This window comes from Schistocerca gregaria, chromosome 2 (genome assembly GCF_023897955.1).
Source record: "Schistocerca gregaria isolate iqSchGreg1 chromosome 2, iqSchGreg1.2, whole genome shotgun sequence".
Lineage (NCBI taxonomy): Eukaryota > Metazoa > Arthropoda > Insecta > Orthoptera > Acrididae > Schistocerca > Schistocerca gregaria.
The window spans coordinates 577,929,007-577,948,676 of NC_064921.1; positions in this window are offsets into that span (position 1 = coordinate 577,929,007).

Below are 19,670 nucleotides of genomic sequence, written 5' to 3' on the forward strand. Positions count from 1 at the left end.
CCAAGGGAACCAGTACTCGGATGACAGGGAAGTTATTGATGCAGCAAAACGTTGGCTCCGACGTCGACCAGTATAGGAGAAGGAGTATATTACTTTCAACGACCCGTCGAAAACGAGGGCATTAGAGACGAGCTCAAGCCGGATCAGATGGAGAAGGAAAGTGGCTGTGCCCTTTCGAAGGAACCATGCCGACACTTGCCTGAGGGGATTTAGGGAAAAGTTAAATCAGGACGGCCGCACGCACATCTGAACCGTCGACCTCCTGAATGCGAGTCCAGTATGCTAAACACTGCGCTATCCTGTTCGGTCTAGACTAGCAGAGTGGTACCCCGCGACCATTCTGGCCCTCCCAGAAAGTTCGCTTAAGTCTGTCTCATTGAACGGAGATTATGTAAAAAACAGGATTTTGTAACAAAAAGAATGGTAAATAATATGCCGTTAGGAATCCTGAATAAAACAAACCTGCTTTCAGAAAAGAAGTGTTGCATTAATTATTGAACGCCCCGCGTAGAATAAAGTGAGGCTTGTCGACATTCCTTCCATACTTCTTCAATTTCTTTTTCTCACTCTCTCTCCTGTCTCTCACTCCGCATCTCCCTCTCTCTCTAATAGAATACGGTGTGGAGAATAGTTGTAAAGTAGCAGTCGCACCACTACAATAAATAATTTCTGCAAGCAGTTGAGCCAATTGATTTGGAACCCTAAGTTAAATTATGGCTAGGAACTATCCAGAAAAGTACTACACTACCGAATTTCCTACAGGTGCGGTCTCTTCTAACCTTTATGGTTGTCTCAACTTCCCAAGTGGCAATTTATGGAGTGATAAAAATTCTCACATCATGGTCGTGTCAGATTACAAACAACATGCCCTTATCAACTGTTGGGTTCAACCGGTACAAGATAAACAAAGAGAACATTAACACTGCAAGGCCGTTCGAGTAATCCACGCTACCTTGTGTTCATTCCAGATACAATGACTCAGATGTTGGAGAATGTTCCTCAAGTTTTCATGACAGGATCTGATTTCACCATCTTGAGCTGTAACAACATTTTCCTTCGCAGTGAATGGGAAAGGGAGGTAGAGCCGACACCCGGCATGACTGTCGATTCTCTGAAGTATGGATTTTTCATCCACGTTTCATGAAATGAAGTCACTGGAGAATTATATCTCAGGAAACTGGAAAGGACGTAATTAGTAACACCGCACTTCATTGTATAAAAACAATTAGGCAATCCAAATATGTGACAAAATGTTATGTCTCTTTTAATTCGTGCATTGTGATTGGCTGTCAGCTCTTTGATGGGCTGTATAGAGTTTAATTTGTTGCTAATTTTTTTGCTTTCGATACAAAGTATTTTATCAACGAATATACTTCCAAAATCCTGTGCTACAACACCCGTGGAGAACCTTATGCTTAATGGCAACGTTAAATCTGCCCTCTATGATTGTGTACGTAATTTTCTCCACAGCTTCTGAATAATTTATAAACGAGCTCAGGTTTCGATGACAGCTCCAATGTAAGTATTATATGCCACTACCGATTTTGATCAAATGACCTTTTTCAACTGGGATGTGTTCTTTGTCATAGAGTTAGACCTTACAAATACACTCTTTAGTTTTGCACGAAAGTCTCTGTTGTAACGGAACGCAATGAGTGCCTTAGGCAGATTGACAGTACGTGGACATCAACCGATGGGCAACGCCATTGCTGATAAAGACAGCAAACGCCACCATTTCCCCACAGCCGCTTCCATGTGCGGCGATGATTCTCCAGGGAGCTGCCACATGACAATATACGGACGTCGGTGTATTCCTGACTTCCACTATGTTAGCCCACAGCAGCTCCGTTTCAACCCCTCCTGGATTAGCCATTATTGGCGACTGATTGGCCTATTCTCTGTCAGCCGCAGCTTCCGAGTTTCTGCCATAACTATACCGCCGCCGCCACCTTAGCTGCTGGTCTCCAAACAAGGGAGCTCTGCCTGACGGCTCAGACCTCGTGCAACCCCCCCCCCCCCTCCTCCACCCCCCCCCCCCACTGCCGACCCTTCCCCCTCGAGACAGCTCGCCAACTTTCCAGACGCCGTTTCGTGGCCAGGGCGCGAACGGACGATCTACCAGCCCAGTGCCGCTTATGTCAGCCGTCACCTGACACAGCTCCGCAGCCAGCGGACCAGCGTTCACCTCCCTGACGGCACTGTCTACTGCCGCGCCACCGGGACTCCGAGACACAACGCTACAAGACCTCGCAGACTTCCACAGCCGACACAGCTCTGAGCTGAGGCCTCTGCCTTCCGTGTCGGGTCAGTTGCGCCACCTGTGTTTGCTGGGCGAAATCCGTATCCCGCCTTGCGGGCAGCGTGCGTATACAGAGGCCGCCTGCTACGACGGCCTCTTCCGCTATTTAAATACGGGCCGATGGTGTTTCGCGCCAGAGACGTAGCACATGCGGATGAAAGTTCAAGTTTAATCCATACTAATATTATAAAAGCGAAATAACTCTGTCTGTTACACTTGAAAACACTTTTATTGTTTGATATCATCTGGATAATTCGATTCAGCGTATTGAAAACAATGCTTATGCACTCCTGGAAATTGAAATAAGAACACCGTGAATTCATTGTCCCAGGAAGGGGAAACTTTATTGACACATTCCTGGGGTCAGATACATCACATGATCACACTGACAGAACCACAGGCACATAGACACAGGCAACAGAGCATGCACAATGTCGGCAATAGTACAGTGTATATCCACCTTTCGCAGCAATGCAGGCTGCTATTCTCCCATTGAGACGATCGTAGAGATGCTGGATGTAGTCCTGTGGAACGGCTTGCCATGCCATTTCCACCTGGCGCCTCAGTTGGACCAGCGTTCGTGCTGGACGTGCAGACCGCGTGAGACGACGCTTCATCCAGTCCCAAACATGCTCAATGGGGGACAGATCCGGAGATCTTGCTGGCCAGGGTAGTTGACTTACACCTTCTAGAGCACGATGGGTGGCACGGGATCCATGCGGACGTGCATTGTCCTGTTGGAACAGCAAGTTCCCTTGCCGGTCTAGAAATGGTAGAACGATGGGTTCGAAGACGGTTTGGATGTACCGTGCACTATTCAGTGTCCCCTCGACGATCACCAGAGGTGTGCGGCCAGTGTAGGAGATCGCTCCCCACACCATGATGCCGGGTGTTGGCCTTGTGTGCCTCGGTCGTATGCAGTCCTGATTGTGGCGCTCACCTGCACGGCGCCAAACACGCATACGACCATCATTGGCACCAAGGCAGAAGGGACTCTCATCGCTGAAGACGACACGTCTCCATTCGTCCCTCCATTCACGCCTAATTTGCTGGGAAGTGGCGTTGCGGTCCCCTACGTCACTTCGTAGGATCCTACGGTCTTGGCGTGCATCCGTGCGTCCCTGCGGTTCGGTCCCAGGTCGACGGGCACGTGCAGCTTCCGCCGACCACTGGCGACAACATCGATGTACTGTGGAGATCTCACGCCCCACGTGTTGAGCAATTCGGCGGTACGTCCACCCGGCCTCCCGCATGCCCACTATACGGCCTCGCTCAAAGTCCGTCAACTGCACATACGGTTCACGTCCACGCTGTCGCGGCATGCTACCAGTGTTAAAGATTGCGATGGAGGTCCGTATGCCACGGCAAACTGGCTGACACTGACGGCAGCGGTGCACAAATGCTGCGCAGCTAGCGCCATTCGACTGCCAACACCGCGGTTCCTGGTGTGTCCGCTGTGCCGTGCGTGTGATCATTGCTTGTACAGCCCTCTCGCAGTGTCCGGAGCAAGTATGGTGGGTCTGACACACCGGTGTCAATGTGTTCTTTTTTCCATTTCCAGGAGTGTAAAATCATCGGCGTGTTTAATACAGACTTCCGAACTAATATCAGTCACAAGCCTGTCGGAATTTAGTCTCTTGAGCGTCACCTATCTCTTATAGCTTCTCAGATGCTTGAAGACTCACAACGACTGCGTCATTTAGGTAAATGCTGTACGATAAACCGTGAGACGTCATGCCTTTACATGAAGAACGTGGGAAGCTTGTAGTGAGCCTCCACTTACTTACTATTTGCGTCCATAGTCGTGAGTAACAGGTAGACACGTTAGGGCCGTTGATATTACTGCATGTATAAAAATTATAAAATTTATTCTGCAGCGAAAATAAACTATTTATTATCTTTGTTCCTAAGATTAACGCTATTTAATAACTTCAGAATATCCGCATTTTATTATAGGACCATTACTATTCATTAAAACACAACTGGAATCGTTCGTGATTTTGTGGATCCTCCAATATGGGGTCTGAGAAATGATTCCTCCGCGAGATTGATTTTCTCCGCTCGGGACTGTATGTGTGTGTTGTCCTGATCATCACTTCATCGACGTCCAAGTCACTGAAGAGGCTTCAAATAAAAAGCTTTGCAGCAAGCAGGCCAACATTCTGAGCGGGGTCCCTCGGCCAATAAAGCCATAAGCACAATTAATTTCGTTTTACTGATACACGAGCACAGCCACGGGAAACAGCTCATAGAATCGTCAATGTGTTTAATCCACGCTTCTACATTGACATTATTAAATGTAGAAGTAACTGTCAGTTCCACGACTAAACACCTGAATCGATTTTGATGGAATCTGGTTCAGGGATAACTTGAACCCTGAGGGAAAAAAGAGAGAGAGACAGAGAGAGAGAGAGAGAGAGAGAGAGAGAGAGAGGGAGGGAGACCCCTAATGGCCGAAGTAAGGAATGGAAGATAAATAAACCACCACCACCATCATCGTCATGATTGCTTTCATTAACGGAACTTCGAAGCCTACGGCAGAAGACAGTAGGAAAGAAAAAAAAAACATTACAAACACAAAAACCCCAATAAAATGAAAGTCTGACACTCACAAGAGAGGAGGTACTTGCTGCAGATGGCACTTCATCTTTTCCGGTCTCTAGCGTCATCCTCCACGGCCTCCTGTTCCACTTCTTGAACGATCGTCGTCACTCGATCCTCCCATCGCGTTCTTGGGCGTCTTCTCGGACGTTTTCCCTTGGGTTGAGAGTGGAGGACTCTCTCAGGAAGAGATCCGTCCGCTCGACAGATGATGCCAAACTATTGTAGTCCCTCTGTCCCAATATTCGTCCAATGTGTGGCTTGCCAGACCTCGGGTACAGGTCTTCCTTCTTTCTTCTGTCTCATTTATCCTCCACGTAATTGTAGACGGGTCCATAGATCTTCCAAAGTACCTTTTCTTCACACGCACATATTGAATCTTCAATCGTTGGTGATGTCGCCCAAGTTTCACAAACATATAAAAGTACTGGCCTCACCAGTGCCGTTTACAGATGGACTTTGTTCTTCTGAGATATCAGAAGAGATTTAAAAAGATTGTTCAAACTGAAGAACACCCGATTAGCATACTTAATGGGTTGATGTACTTCTTTCGTCACTTCACTTTGTTGGCTAATATTGATCCCAGGTACTTGAACTCTTCATAGCAAAAAAAAAAAAAAAAAAAAAAAAATACATCCGTTGTATTATGCACACGTAGTATAAGGTATTATTTCTCTGCACATACTGATCGGTAGCGACGCTGCACGTGCACCATCTTCCGGCATTGGGGCTGGGCACACGTCATGAACTACGCTTATACGAACAGCCAGACTCGTAAAGCTATCTGACGTTATGGGACGTATAACAGCTTGCGTACTCACGATTACTCAGCATAACAAAATTACTGATATGTGAGTGCAGCTGCAGATAACAGCTAGTGATTTAATAAAGAACTGTTTATGTTCACCGTTTGTTTCTCGTAGTAGCCCATAACGCCACTCCCGCTTCCCAACCGACGACGCCAGGTGACAGTACCAACACCGTCCTGACTGCTAGAATAATGGTTCTTCTGTCCCCCTACAGCAGTCATTTTACTTCCGACCCGCTACACTATTCTACCGTAGTGAAATATCTTCATATTAGGAAAACTAAATTTGAGTGTAACAGCAAGTAAAGGGACAAGAGAGGTAGTCATGAAGTTTTAACCTGTTAGAATTAGAGTTCTTTACTATTTCTTTGTTTGTTATTGGTCCCAATGGAACACATTGCCATCCCCACGCCATAACACTACAGGATCTTGTTAGAGGAGTAAACACAAAACGATGTAGATCATTGATTATATGGACTAACTTATAGTTATTCGTTATCTGCATCTGTCGAGGAATAACGCAGCAAAGACCAACGCTGAACCATTGGATGTGAATGGCTTCAACGTACTACCGAGCGAGGCAAAATGGACTCGCATTTGGGAGAACAACGGTTCAACCGCGCGTCCTGCCATTCTGATTTAGGTTATCGGTGATCCCCTAAATCGCTTCAGAGATGTGGCGGAATGGTTCCTCTGAAAGGGCACGGCCTACTTCCTTGCCCATCCTTCCATAATCCGACAGTACCGATGACCTCGCTATCTCGTCCCCTCCCCCAAATTAACCAACCAACCAACAACGCACTACCACATGAACCTGTAATTATCGGGAGCAGACACTTCCAGTGTGGTCCAGCAAGTCTGAAGATGAAGAGCGAAATGGCAGACCACCTGTAGAGAGAGAGATAGAGGAACCTGTGCTTGAGAATCCGAGTATCGTCATGGACGTAAGAAACGAAAAGGCGGTCACAGGTTAGTTATCTACATTTTGCACGTCATTCTGAACATGACTATTGTCGCCGTCGTCTGTGTTTCGTGAGTGCTCACTCCTATCCAAACAGCCCGCGAACTGGTCATAGCAGAGGATATCTCGCGGCTTTGTCAGTTCAATCCAGATGACGTCTTAGCAGTATAATCCAAAAGCGCGATTACTGGGTCTGTTATGGTCCCGGGGCAAAGGAGCAAGGCAAGCGAATGAAAAGTGGTTTCACCACTGCCGATAGATGTGAAGGCCAAACTATCATTGGGAAAGGTGGTTGAGGCTTCTGAGAGGCTTTAGGATTTGGTGCTAACAGATTATGTTCGTAAGGAAAAAACATTGATAGCAGCATACTACCACAATTTTCTAACGATATTACAAAGGCTGTGTAGACGACTCCTGGTAGGAAGTTGTGGTGTTTCCGCTGCACTACAGCGCCACGGGGCAAGACCACACATGCTGTTTGTTTGGTCTATCAAAGTTTCGTCTCGCTCTCGTACTCTCCTCTCATGGCATCCAGTAAGTTCTCCACTTTCCTCAGACAAACCTTTGTGTTGCAGACATTTTTAAAAATAATTTAAGCTACAGTCTCGGTAAGATGCTACCTTACAAAACTAAAATTTGGTTCCAGAATTTTTTAAAAATTCGGTTCATCATCAGATCTAAAAAATACAGAAGCACACTTAGGGGCCTATTCAGAATGACGATAAGGCGCTCTTCAAGGTGGAACACTTCCTGAAAAGGCAAAATTAAGACTTCTCCGACAAGGTTTTCGTCTGGTCGTATGTAAATTACACCAGCGGCAATACGTAATCAGCACCTCCACTCCGCAATTACGATGGTGCTGTTACTAATGATAGTTCCACTAAAGCAGTGCTTCTAAACAAGTTTTCTGAAATACCTTCATCAAAGAAGACGAAGCAGATATTCCAGTATTCGAATGAAGAACTACTGTCAACATGAGGAACTTAGATGTAGATATCCTCGATGTAGTGAAGCAGCCTAAATCAGTAATGGCAAGACCTCCAGTCTAGATTGTATATCAGTAAAGTTCCTTTCAGAGACTTTTGAAAAATTGCTCCACACTCAGGAGGCATACACAAGGGCACGCTAATCGAAAGATGCCTATCTTAAGATTGGAAAACAGCGCTAGTCCTCAAGAAAGAAGAAAAGAGTAATTCGATGAATTACAGATCCTAATCGCTAACGTCAATTTGCAGTACGGTTTTGAAACGTGTACGATGTTCAAACATTACGCATTACCTCCAAGAGCACGATTTGTTGACAGACTGCCAATACGTGTAGCGAAAGTACCTTTTTTATATTCTCACTAAGTAATGAACGCTGTCGACAGTGGATCTCAGATTGATCCCATGTTTTTAGATTTGCAGAAAGCTTTTGGCACTGTTCCTCATAACCAACTTCTAATCAAGTTACTTGCCTATGGAGTATCGTCCCAGTTGCGTGACTGCATACGTGATTTCCTGGAGTTATAGTTCGCTGTAATAGTAATCAAGTAAGACAAGTAATATCTTGCGTTCCCCAATGAGGTGTTACAGGCCCTCTTCTCTTCCTGATGTGCATAAATGATTTGCGAAACCATCTGAGCAGCTTTCTTTTACTGTTGGCAGATGATGATGTCATGAACCGTCTTGTAAAGTCATAAAGTGATAAAAATCAATTTCAATGAGGCAAGATATCAACATGGTGCTAAAAGTGGCAGTTGACTGAATAATGAAAAGAGTGAAATCATCCACATGAGTACTAAAATGAAACCGCCAATTTTAGTTACATGATAAATCACACAAATCTATATCTGTAAATTCAACTAAATGCTTAGTATTACAATTACGAATAAATCTTAAACATGACAGCAACTTCGTAGCAGTAAACATAGAGAGGTAGAAAAAATCAATCGACCAGTTGCAAATGAAGGTTTATTGGAACCATTGACCTAGATTTGGATCATTTTAAAACTGTCTTCTTCAGAAAGTGTAATGGACCTTTTTATATCAGATGCTGACTGAGTACATTTAATAACGCCAAACGTCTCTTGACTTTTTCGACATCCACTTAAGAACACAAATAATCACAAGTCATGACTTAGGATGCAGCACGATGGTATTACAGATGGGCCACTACACTTGGGATTTGATCTGCACAACTGTAATACTATAGTGCTGAAAACCCACGTCGTGTCTGGCGATTCTTTTTATTCTTGTGATGGATGTTGAATATTACGAGAGCTGTTTGGCTTTATTCAGTGTACTGAATCGAGACCTGATATAACATGATTTATTACATCTTCTAAACAAGACGATTTTAAAATTTTCGATACCTAGGTAATTTTCCAATAGACCCTTGTTCGCTACTCGTCGGTCGATTTTTCAACCTCTCAAGATTTAATTATGAATCGTATAAACGGCAAAGACCACATGTTGTTTAGGAAGCAAACCAGAGACTGCGACGTGAACACTTAGAAAATAGCTCTGATGTCGCCCAGTAGAAACTTCAAAAAATTTTAGCGTGCACGCTCAATTCGTTCCGGGGTGCAACACTTCTATGGATTGGAAATAATTATATGTGGATAGCTATGTGTCGTTTACTGTAGTTTGTGTCTGCCTAATTAATAGTTGGTATACATTTTATAACTTAACCGGTTGTCTGCTTCTCTCTATCTGAGTAAATCTTCCCAAAACTGTCCAACAATACTGGTCAAAACTGATTACCAAACAAACAAATTCCTTACTTAAACGCGTGTAATGTGCGAAAGCTCTGAATATAATGAATTGTACATGAACTTAATATGATTTACTCAACACTACCTAAAATTCGAGACTAACTGTCTCTATACAATTGCAATACTACCTTCAATGTAACATGACTTCTGAAATAAATGCGCAACGGAACTTACAAAGAAACTGCAGGCCCTACACGAGGTTTTCATTTACATTGCGTCCCGACAAAAAAAAATTCAGATTTATCGAAATCTGCGCACAGCATGCAGTGGCAAAGCAGCATTAAAAAGCTACGACTAAAAATTCCGTAGCAAAATGCACAATGTGTGTGTACGTACAAAATAAACTGAATGAAGGGTGGGAATTTCGACTTGAACGAAATAACTTCTCACAAAATTCCGTGAAACTCCATATTGAAAAGTAATGCTTTAAAGTCAACTGAAAGTTGACACTATAAGTTACATAACATTACTTTAAGAAAAAATCTTTAAAAAATCGGAATCTCGTCTTTCTGTCAGAGCAATCCATATAACAGTCCTACTACCCGAGTTCCGTTACTAGAATCTGAATAACACAAAACAATGCTTCACACTTGCCTGCTTACCTCAGTCTCCCAACATTCCACAAAATTTCACAAAATAATCTCCTTAGCTTCTCTCTCCATAATTGCATCAAAGGTATTCATACTCCAATTCCATTAATCTCATATCACTCTTATAAAGAAAATTTCCTGACCATTCTGCAAAGTACGACTGCTACTCAACACTGTTCAAATAACAGTGCGTGTGACTTTGCTAGTGTTCTCAGGCAGAGGTGATGTAGCCACACAAAGATGTAGTAGCAATAGTCAAAGATTTCTCAGCTTTGTGGTTTTGCTCTGTGTTTGGTGTGGGCCATGCATATAGATATTTACGTAAGAAACGGAAGTTACAGTGTGGCGAAAATAATATGCATACTTCACAATTTCTGTGCTTACACTTTGATGTTTATGGAAGGGAGTTGCTTTTGGTGATTGTGATGTGCTTGTCTTGCTCCGATTTGGGTTTATCCTCTCGTAATTTCCATGATTCAATTCTTTACCTTTCTGTTATATTTCCAGGAACCTCTCTCTTTCTTTTTATATTAAGTATTAATTACGTAAGTAATGGGTAATTCCAACAGAAACAAGCGTAACTTCAGGTGTGCCCCTTGGCACCGTAATAGGTCCTCGGCTTTTTACCATTTACACAAGCGATCTGGTTGATGGTATTGACAGCGGCCTTAGACTGTTTGCCGATGATGCTGTAGTCTTCAGGAAAGTAGTATCACACGAAAGTTGTGAAGAAATCAATGAGGATTTGCAGAAAATAAATGCTTGTGTAATGACGGCGTATAACAATGCGAATATCCCCATTAATGAATGAGTACAAAATAAACGCCCAGTCTTTGGAAGCTGTAACGTCCGTCAAGTGTCTGGGTGTGACTATTCGAAATGGTCTCAAATTGTATAATCAGATTACACAAGTAACGGGTGAGGCGAACTCTAGATTGCGGTTTATTGGTAGAATCCTGAAGCGGTGCAGTCGTTCAACAAAGAAAATAGCTTACAATACGTCAGTTCGTGCAGTTTTGGAGTGTTGTCCGTCTGTATGGGATCCTTACCAGTTGGGACTGATTAAAGAGATTGAGAAGGTCCAAAGAAGAGCGGCAAGATTCGTGACTGGTACATTTAGCCATCTTGAGAGCGTTACAAATCTCATAGAAAGTTTGAAGTGGGGCACACTTGCAGATAGACGGCGCGCTAAAGAGAAGGAGCTGCTCACGAAATTCCGAAATCCGATCTTCACGGAGGTTGTAGGGCATATATTATTGCCACCAACTTCTTTCACATCACGCAATGATCACCATTCAAAGATAGGGAAATAAGAGCTCATACTGAGGCCTTCAGACAGTCGTTTTTCCCTCGCGCGATCCATGAGTGGTAGTGATGTTGGGGGGGGGGGGGGGGGGGGCGGAAATATGACGCGCGAATTGAGTCCTCCGCCACACACCGCTTGGTGGCTATCGGAGTATATATGTAGATGTAGAACAATTTATCCGGTCTATCTATTAATTTTGGGCACATAATATGAAACTGTGGATCTCTGTGTAACGTGAGTCTTGTTTTTTGCTGCCGGTATGCTCATGAAGCGATCAGTGAAACTCACGTTTTTGCGTCAGCAGTTACTGTCAGTGTGCATTTTGGACCCTTCCCCGTACGGCGAATTATGCAACCAGAGACCATGATTATTAGAACACGATGAACCAAGAAATCACGTCATTTACGTCATAAACCAACTTAAGACTAAGGAGTGAAAAGGAGTGTGGCGTACCTTTCCATCAAATGTCCCACCTTGTCGGTAAGCTACTTTTGTACTCCTTTTCGGGTTCTCATTAACATATTAGTACACTATTATAGTGGTGAGACCAATATGTAATGTAGAATGAGTCACTTCACTAGTAAGTGAAGATGGATGTGCACGAAAATCGACGAACGGGGGCGCGATGATAGTGAACAGGTTTGCGGCGAGTGGGTATGTAATAAGCCTACTATGGATTTTTGTTGTTTTGCGCCGTGGGAACACTGTGGGTGTCTGGTCGCGAAGAAGTACCGAAAACTTTTAAAAGGAATAGGTAGACCTTGTGATCTGCTTGAGTGATCACTGGGAGCTGAAAAGAAAGTACGCCGTGAAAAGAATCGTTGTGGCATTTTTGTTCAGGGCAGCTGAATATGTCCCAGCCCTGCAGGAGCACCATGCTCTAGAGAACAAGCAATCACAGGAAACAAGGCCGGATGAAGAGTCACCAAGAACACTGGACCAACCAGCACAATTAAAATAAAACTTTGCAACATCATCACGAAATCACCGCGTATTCTATTACTCCGTGCGTCTTTTGCAGTTTGGGACTGACTTATGGTTCAATACTGCGTGGTCGGTCACCAGTGCTTTGTAGTGAAGGTGAGCATTGATACAGGTCAGCAGGACACTTGACATAGGAACCACTGACAGTAGACAAGCCAACTGCCTGGTGTAAATATTTATATGTGCTTGGCGTGTAAAACCGTTCGAGGTCAAACAGATTGATAGTTTTGGTAATACATGTTCAAATGAGTGTCTAGTTTCTTTTAATGAATAATAATGTAGTTACGAAGTAAAGGTAATATCATTAGAAAATATTTTAAGTCCTTCCCTCTCCTATCGAAGCTAGATTACTCTGTAGAAATGATCGTGTGAATAACAAAGAGATTTCTTGTAATGACTGTACCTCCCTCCAGACCTCATAACAGTAATAGATGGAATAGATGTTGTAAATCATCGACGGAGTTCTTGGAATTTATGTAACATTCCCTGAATTTTATTGAAGTGAATGGAGGACGAATTGACAGCAAATGATGAAAAGTGTGAAGGTGCCACACGTGAACTAAAGGGAACGTGTTATATTTTGGTTACACGATAAATCACACTAATATAAATGCTGTCAAGTTAGCGAAATAACTACGAGTTACGATTACAAACTACTTAAACTGCAATGTTCACGCAGGTAGTGTTCTGGGTGAAGGGAAACTAAAGACCACGTTTTATTCGCGGAACGGTTAAAAGATGCCACAGGTCTACTGAGAAGACTGCCTGCACTACGCTTGGCCGTCCTCTGCTACAGTACTCCTGTGCTGTACGGGAGATCCTTACCAGATAGGACTGACGGAGGACAAAGAAGGGCAGTTCGTTATAAGTTATCGCGAAACAGGGGAGAAGAGTGTCACGGATATGACACGTGGGATCACCTGACAATCATTAAAACAAAGGCAGTTCTCGTTGCGGCGAGATCTTTTCACGAAACTTTAATCTTAAAAGTTCTGCCTCAAATGCGAAAACATTTTTTGACACTCAGATATAAAGGGCGAAATGATAATTGCACTAAAATAATAGAAATTAAGAGCTCACAATGAAAGATTTAAGTATTTGTTTCTCTCGGTGCTGGTAGAGAGTGGTGCGGTGAAGAAATGGAATCAGTGTGATACGATGATCCCTCTCCCAGGCACATAGTCCGAATGTTGTGAATGTTGTAGTAGTATGGTAGAACAGTGTTACTTGTAAATCTGTAATATCAACATGAAACTGTTGCAGCAGCGGTATTGCCCCGAGGGAGGGAGGCAGAGAGAGAGAGAGAGAGAGAGAGAGAGAGAGAGAGCAGCCGATAGACAGGATCGGAGCCGCGGGCACGGAAGCGGCCATGCTTCGCACTGAGCTACATGACCCTGGGGCTGATGTACCCTTGGGTGCCAATGCAGCACGGATCGGTGAACGAACGGGGTCACTGCTCCGGTGGCAATCCTGCCCTGGCCTTCAGTGGCTGCCGCCCTTGACCTTGGGACGCAGACACCAGATGTCCAAACGCTGCTACCTGCTACATCGATTTAGGCCAGCGGAGTTGGCTACCGGTACGGGACTCCCCAAGGGCCACGCAGACGACGTCGACTGATGCTCACTTCACTTGGTTGTGGGGAGAAGCTGTGACAACGGAGGAGGACACAGCAGGAGGCGCTGCACGGCTCACTGACCAACTGCGGGTCGATCCAGGTGGCCTTCGTGTACGCTGTTTCGGCGCGGATTTTGGATTTTTTAGGGTTCCTGTAGTGCCAAGCCAACCTGTCAAACACAGTCTAACTCACAGTTTCTACATTCCTTAGTATCTGATAGATGTGGCGTTGCGCATTCCATTGTTGTTTGTTGTCAAGGCATATAAACATACTCTTTCATCAACGCCTACAGAAAACAATATAGTTAGGTCCGGTTGTTCCGGCGTAACGAAAGCCCCTGCACGAAGATGAAGAAAGCAAGAGCAGAGAAGGCTGTGAGACGACGTCAGCCAATAGCATGCTGACTAGGACGGCACCGAGACAGGAGCGGCCTCTACAAGAGGACAATATAAGCGGCGCTACTGCCAGCCTCTGTCGGACAGTATCAGAACGGCACTAACAGACACGGACCATAAACCACGCAGTGATATTAACGATAGCAGTGACATAGCAACTTGTGTGATAACTGCCATGGACAAGCTATATAGCAAAGGACACTGACTGTTTGCATGTCGCCAATCGCTTGCGACACGTTCTTGTCAATCGTTTCCCATACACAGGGTCCCGGATTTGATTCCCGGCGGGGTCAGGGATTTTCTCTGCCGCGAGATGACTAGATGTGGCGTGTCCATCATCATTACATCATCATTGACTCGCAAGTCCCCAAAGTGGCGTAAACTAAAAAGGACTAGCAATACGGCGGCCGAACTGCCCCACGTGGGCCTCCCGGCCAAGAATGCCATACGATCATTCATTCGCTCATTGATTGTAATAAAAACGATCAATGTCATATGCTTGTTGTATAGCTATCCAAGAAAGAAGCATCGTTTGAGCACCCTGTAGGAGACGAGTGAACAGGACACCACACCGGTGACCTTGCACGCCAATAGTGTAAGGCTGAATTATATGGTCCAGTGCGACCTATGAATCGTTCAGTAATCCTTTCCTTTAAAAATTCCCGCACTTCCAGATGCCAGTGTGGTGGTGCCCCATCCTGTTGGTAAATGAAGTCGCTCGAATCAGTATACAACTGTGGGAAAAGAAAGATCTCAATCATAATGAGACATGTGCTTCCTGTAGCAATGTTTTCGCCAATGAAAAATGGACTTTACCCGTAAAACTGCACAAAACACTTTAAATTTTGGACAGTACCTCTCATGTTATACTGCATCACGTGGTTGTTCCGTACCCCATATTCTCACATTATGACGGTTCACATTTCCATTTAATCTGAATGTTGCTTCGTCACTAAACACGAAGAGTGGAAGAAGACTGTCTTCCTTCATCTTGCCAAGAACGAAATTATACAACTACACACGTTCTTTGTTACCTTCAGGAAGAGCTTGCACTAGTACAATTTTGTATGGTTTCATTTGCAAAGGTCGATTCAACACACGCCAGACGGACATCTGGGGCAGGTTGAGCTGTTGAGCTGCAGGGTAAACGGATTTCTGCGGACTCCTTGTGGAACTATGGCGGAGGCGTTCGACGTCTGTGACAGACACTCTTGGACTGCCCGGTGATTTGCCTTTATGCTAACAACCTGTTTATCGAAATTGTTTATGCCATTGTCTAATGCTCTGTGCTGTAGGAGGATCCACACTATACCTAGTACGAAAGTCACGCTGAACAGTTATTACTGACCCGCACTCCGCATAACGTGGAACAGAATACCTAGAACCAATACGCTTTCTGTTGTCCCAACACCACTTTCACTAGAACTGGAGTGGGTGAAAACTGCTGCTACCTAGCGGGAACCATGTAAAACTCAACAGTTTGCTCTTTCCAACACTGCATTGTTCACTCGCATGTCTCAAATAACATAATCGTTATGATTCTTTAATAGTCGGATGATTCATTTTGATACATCCTATCCTATACGAGACCAAGAAATCTCATAGGCATGTATTTCTGAAAAAAATTTGGAAACTGTGAAGCAGTCGTACAGACAAATACGTATAATGTACAAAATACGGTACTCAACTTAAGAAACATAGTACGCAAAATAAGGATTATCTTATCGTTTATTTAATTCGTTACTTGATGTCAAAGAATATTTCTAGTCACATGCCAGGAGATACACCTCTTTATAGTACGCCTCCTCTGTATCGTTCTATAGACGGCTATTATTTTCGTCTACAGCCATTTACGGTTCACAGTTGAATGCTGCGCGATGCCAGAGATTACCTTAAGACTGCAGGTACGTTTTAGTAGAAAAGAATAAATGCATTAAAGATTCAAGCATGTTGTGACATTTTTTCAAGCATCTCAATATTCATGACGTCTCTTTATCTATGTGTCTTACAATTAAATATTTGTGTAGTTTCATTCAGCAGTGTATATGGGTAACGTCTCCGGAATATGTTGGGTAGAGTTAGTAGCAAAGCAGTGATAAATTTAAACATCATGCAAAATACAGAGAGCGAAAGGCTATTTACAATTTGTACAGAAACCAGATGGCAGTTCTAAGAGTCGAGGGACCTGAAAAGGAAGCAGTGGTTGGGAAGGGAGTGAGACAGGGTTGTAGCCTCTACCCGAGGCTGTTCAATCTGTATATTGAGCAAGCATGAAACGAAAGAAAAGTTCGGAGTATGTATTAAAATCCATGGAGAAGAAACAAAAACTTTGAGGTTCGCCGATGACATTGTAATTCTGTCAGAGACAACAAAGGACTTGCAAGAGCAGTTGAACGGAATGGACAGTGTCTTGAAAGGAGGATATAAGATGAACATCAACAAAAGCAAAACGAGGATTATGGAATGTAGTCGAATTAAGTCGGGTGATGCTGAGGGAATTAGATTAGGAAATGAGACACTTAAAGTAGTGAAGGAGTTTTGCTGTTTGGAGAGCAAAATAGCTGATGACGGTCGAAGTAGGGAGGATATAAAATGTAGACTGGCAATGGCAAGGAAAGCATTTCTGAAGAAGAGAAATTTGTTAACATCGAGTATTAAGTGTCAGGAAGTCGTTTCTGAAAGTATTTGTATGGAGTGTAGCCATGTATGGAAGTGAAACATGGGAGATAAATAGTTTAGACAAGAAGAGAATAGAAGGTTTAGAAATGTAGTGCTACAGAAAAATGCTGAAGATTAGATGGGTAGATCACACAACTAATGAGGAGGTATTGAATAGGACTGGGGAGAAGAGAAGTTTGTGGCAGAACTTGACTAGAAGAAGAGATCGGTTGGTAGGACATGTTCTAAGGCATCAAGGGATCACCAATTTAGTACAGGAGGGTAAAAATCGTAGAGGGAGACCAAGAGATGAATAAACTAAGCAGATTCAGAAGGATGTAGGCTGCAGCAGGTACTGGGCAATGAAGAGGCTTGCACAGGATAGAGTAGCATGGAGAGCTGCATCATACCAGTCTCAGGACTGAAGACAAACAACAACAACATGCATGATGTTGCAATTTTTCGAGCATTATTGTCAAAACTCCTGATACAATGACATAAACTTGTAGTTAGAGATGACGATGATGATGGTGATGATGATGATGATGTTTAGTTTGAGGGGCGCTCAACTGCGCGGTTATCTGCACCCGTACAAAATATCAATTTTTCACACAGCCCAATTTTTACTCAGTCCAATCTAGCCACTGTCACCAATGATGATGATGATGATGGTGATGATGAAATGATGAGAAAAACACAAACATCCAGTCCTCGGGCAGTGAAAATCCCTAAACAGGCCCGGGATCGAACTCGGGTCCACGTGATCCAGGGGCAGCAGCGCTATTTGTAGGTACCTGAGTGGCATGATGGATATTGTCGGAAATATGTGTTGCTATTAGAACTGTTAACAAAGAAATAAACTAGAATGACATGCACAATTCGGAAGTTTTTCATGCAGGACTGTGTAGATGATATCACATCTCCTGAACTATGTTTATAATTTGGTAGCTGCATATGTGCATTATGCCTTCAGTTAACTGAGAATAGAGTTAGTAGCACAGAAGCAATAAATTTAAACGTCATACATGATGTTTCTCATGCTTCTCTTGTTTATGTCGTCATGTCCTTGAAGTGTGATAGGTTTGTGGTTCTCACCCCCCACAGCGACTGTTGCCTCACACAAAGAGTTACGTGTACCACGTTTAGCTAAAATCGGTCCAGGAGCTTACGAAAAAGTGAGGAACAAGCACATATAAATGCTTTTTTATAATATGTATGGTTTCCAGGTGCGAGCGTAGTTAGGTGATTGTATAGTTAGTTGAGAATTCGCGGCTCATGGTGATAGGTGAAAGAAAAGATCCAGAATGGGTGGGAATGTCTAGTTCGTTTTTAAAATATCAACGAAAACTCCTCAACGTCGTATGTTGCCTTGAACGGGACAAAGACGGGAGAATCAGTGGCATCTTCAGGTTTTAACGAAAACGCCTCTCCCCCACTCAATGAAGAGAGCCAGTTTTGGACGTGAGAGGGAAGTGCATGATGGAGAAGGGACAGAGGAACGCGTAGACTCAAACGGCCAGTGATCGGAGTGTTTCAAGTGCACCGCACCTCTCCCCTCTCTATTCTAGAGACGATGGAGGCGGCCAAGGGCTGAGACAGAGAGGAGGACGCATTGCTCTACGCCATGGTACGATTGACCGTTATTAAACCTAACGACGTTTTTCTCCCTCCCTTGGCTTGTTAGAGTAGTACTCGCACAGATAACAGAATAACGCTTAGCCTGAGATGAGGATTGATAAATTACGACGGAAGGGTGTGGTCTTAATTGGTCACTGTTAGATTTAGCATATTTTGCTTTCTCCCGGCGCCTACGGACCCCAAACGAATTGCGCGAATTCTTCCGGTGCAGTGGCGGACGGAGATGTGAGTAGCGGGCTGCGTCTGATTGCTGGTTGCAAACGCACTGATGGGATCGCGAGAGGTCGCCTAATGTTCTTTGAAGAATGGAAGTCAAGCAGTGTTCGGTTGCGTTGTGTCGCTTTCATTTTGCTTACTTGATTCAGTCATATCATGGAGACCTCTGGGGTAGCTCTTACATCTCATAATAACGTTGGATTCAACAAAAGTATCACCCGGTGTTTGTTCCTACCAATAATGTTTATAACAATGTACGGCAGTTAGCTGGGAACCATGTTTCTCCAGTGTGTCTGCTAGGATTTAGAGAGGATTGTAATTGGTCCCTTCATATATTTTACAATTTTCTTAGTCTTCCCCCCGCGTGAGTCCTGATGACTTTGTGGTGACCCTGGGTTAGTTGGATCCTTCTGCTCCGTGTCATGTTTGCGATAATCATTCATTGTTTGTGATTGCGTCTTGGTGTTTTCCCGTATGTTCAGCTAACTGATCGTGTCTTAAGTAACTAAGGACAATTTTTAGTTCACGCATATCTCCCATCACTGATCGTAAAGCAAACCGCCAGTCTCTTCCAGGTCACATTGTGCCACTTGCTCGGTACAATTCGTTTCGGTTGTGTGACGTTGAATGAATACTATATGGTCCGCGGTTTGATCGTTCATCCTAAGTTTAAAAGCAGCAGGCAAGGAAATTGGCATGATGGGGAATGGAGATGTATATCATTTCATATAGCCTGTCTTGTCAAACGCTGTTTCAGACACATTAGACACTCGACAAACAAGGTAAGGAAGTAACCGTAACATTACAGGGCAATAATGTGGACTGGTTGCAACAACCTGACTT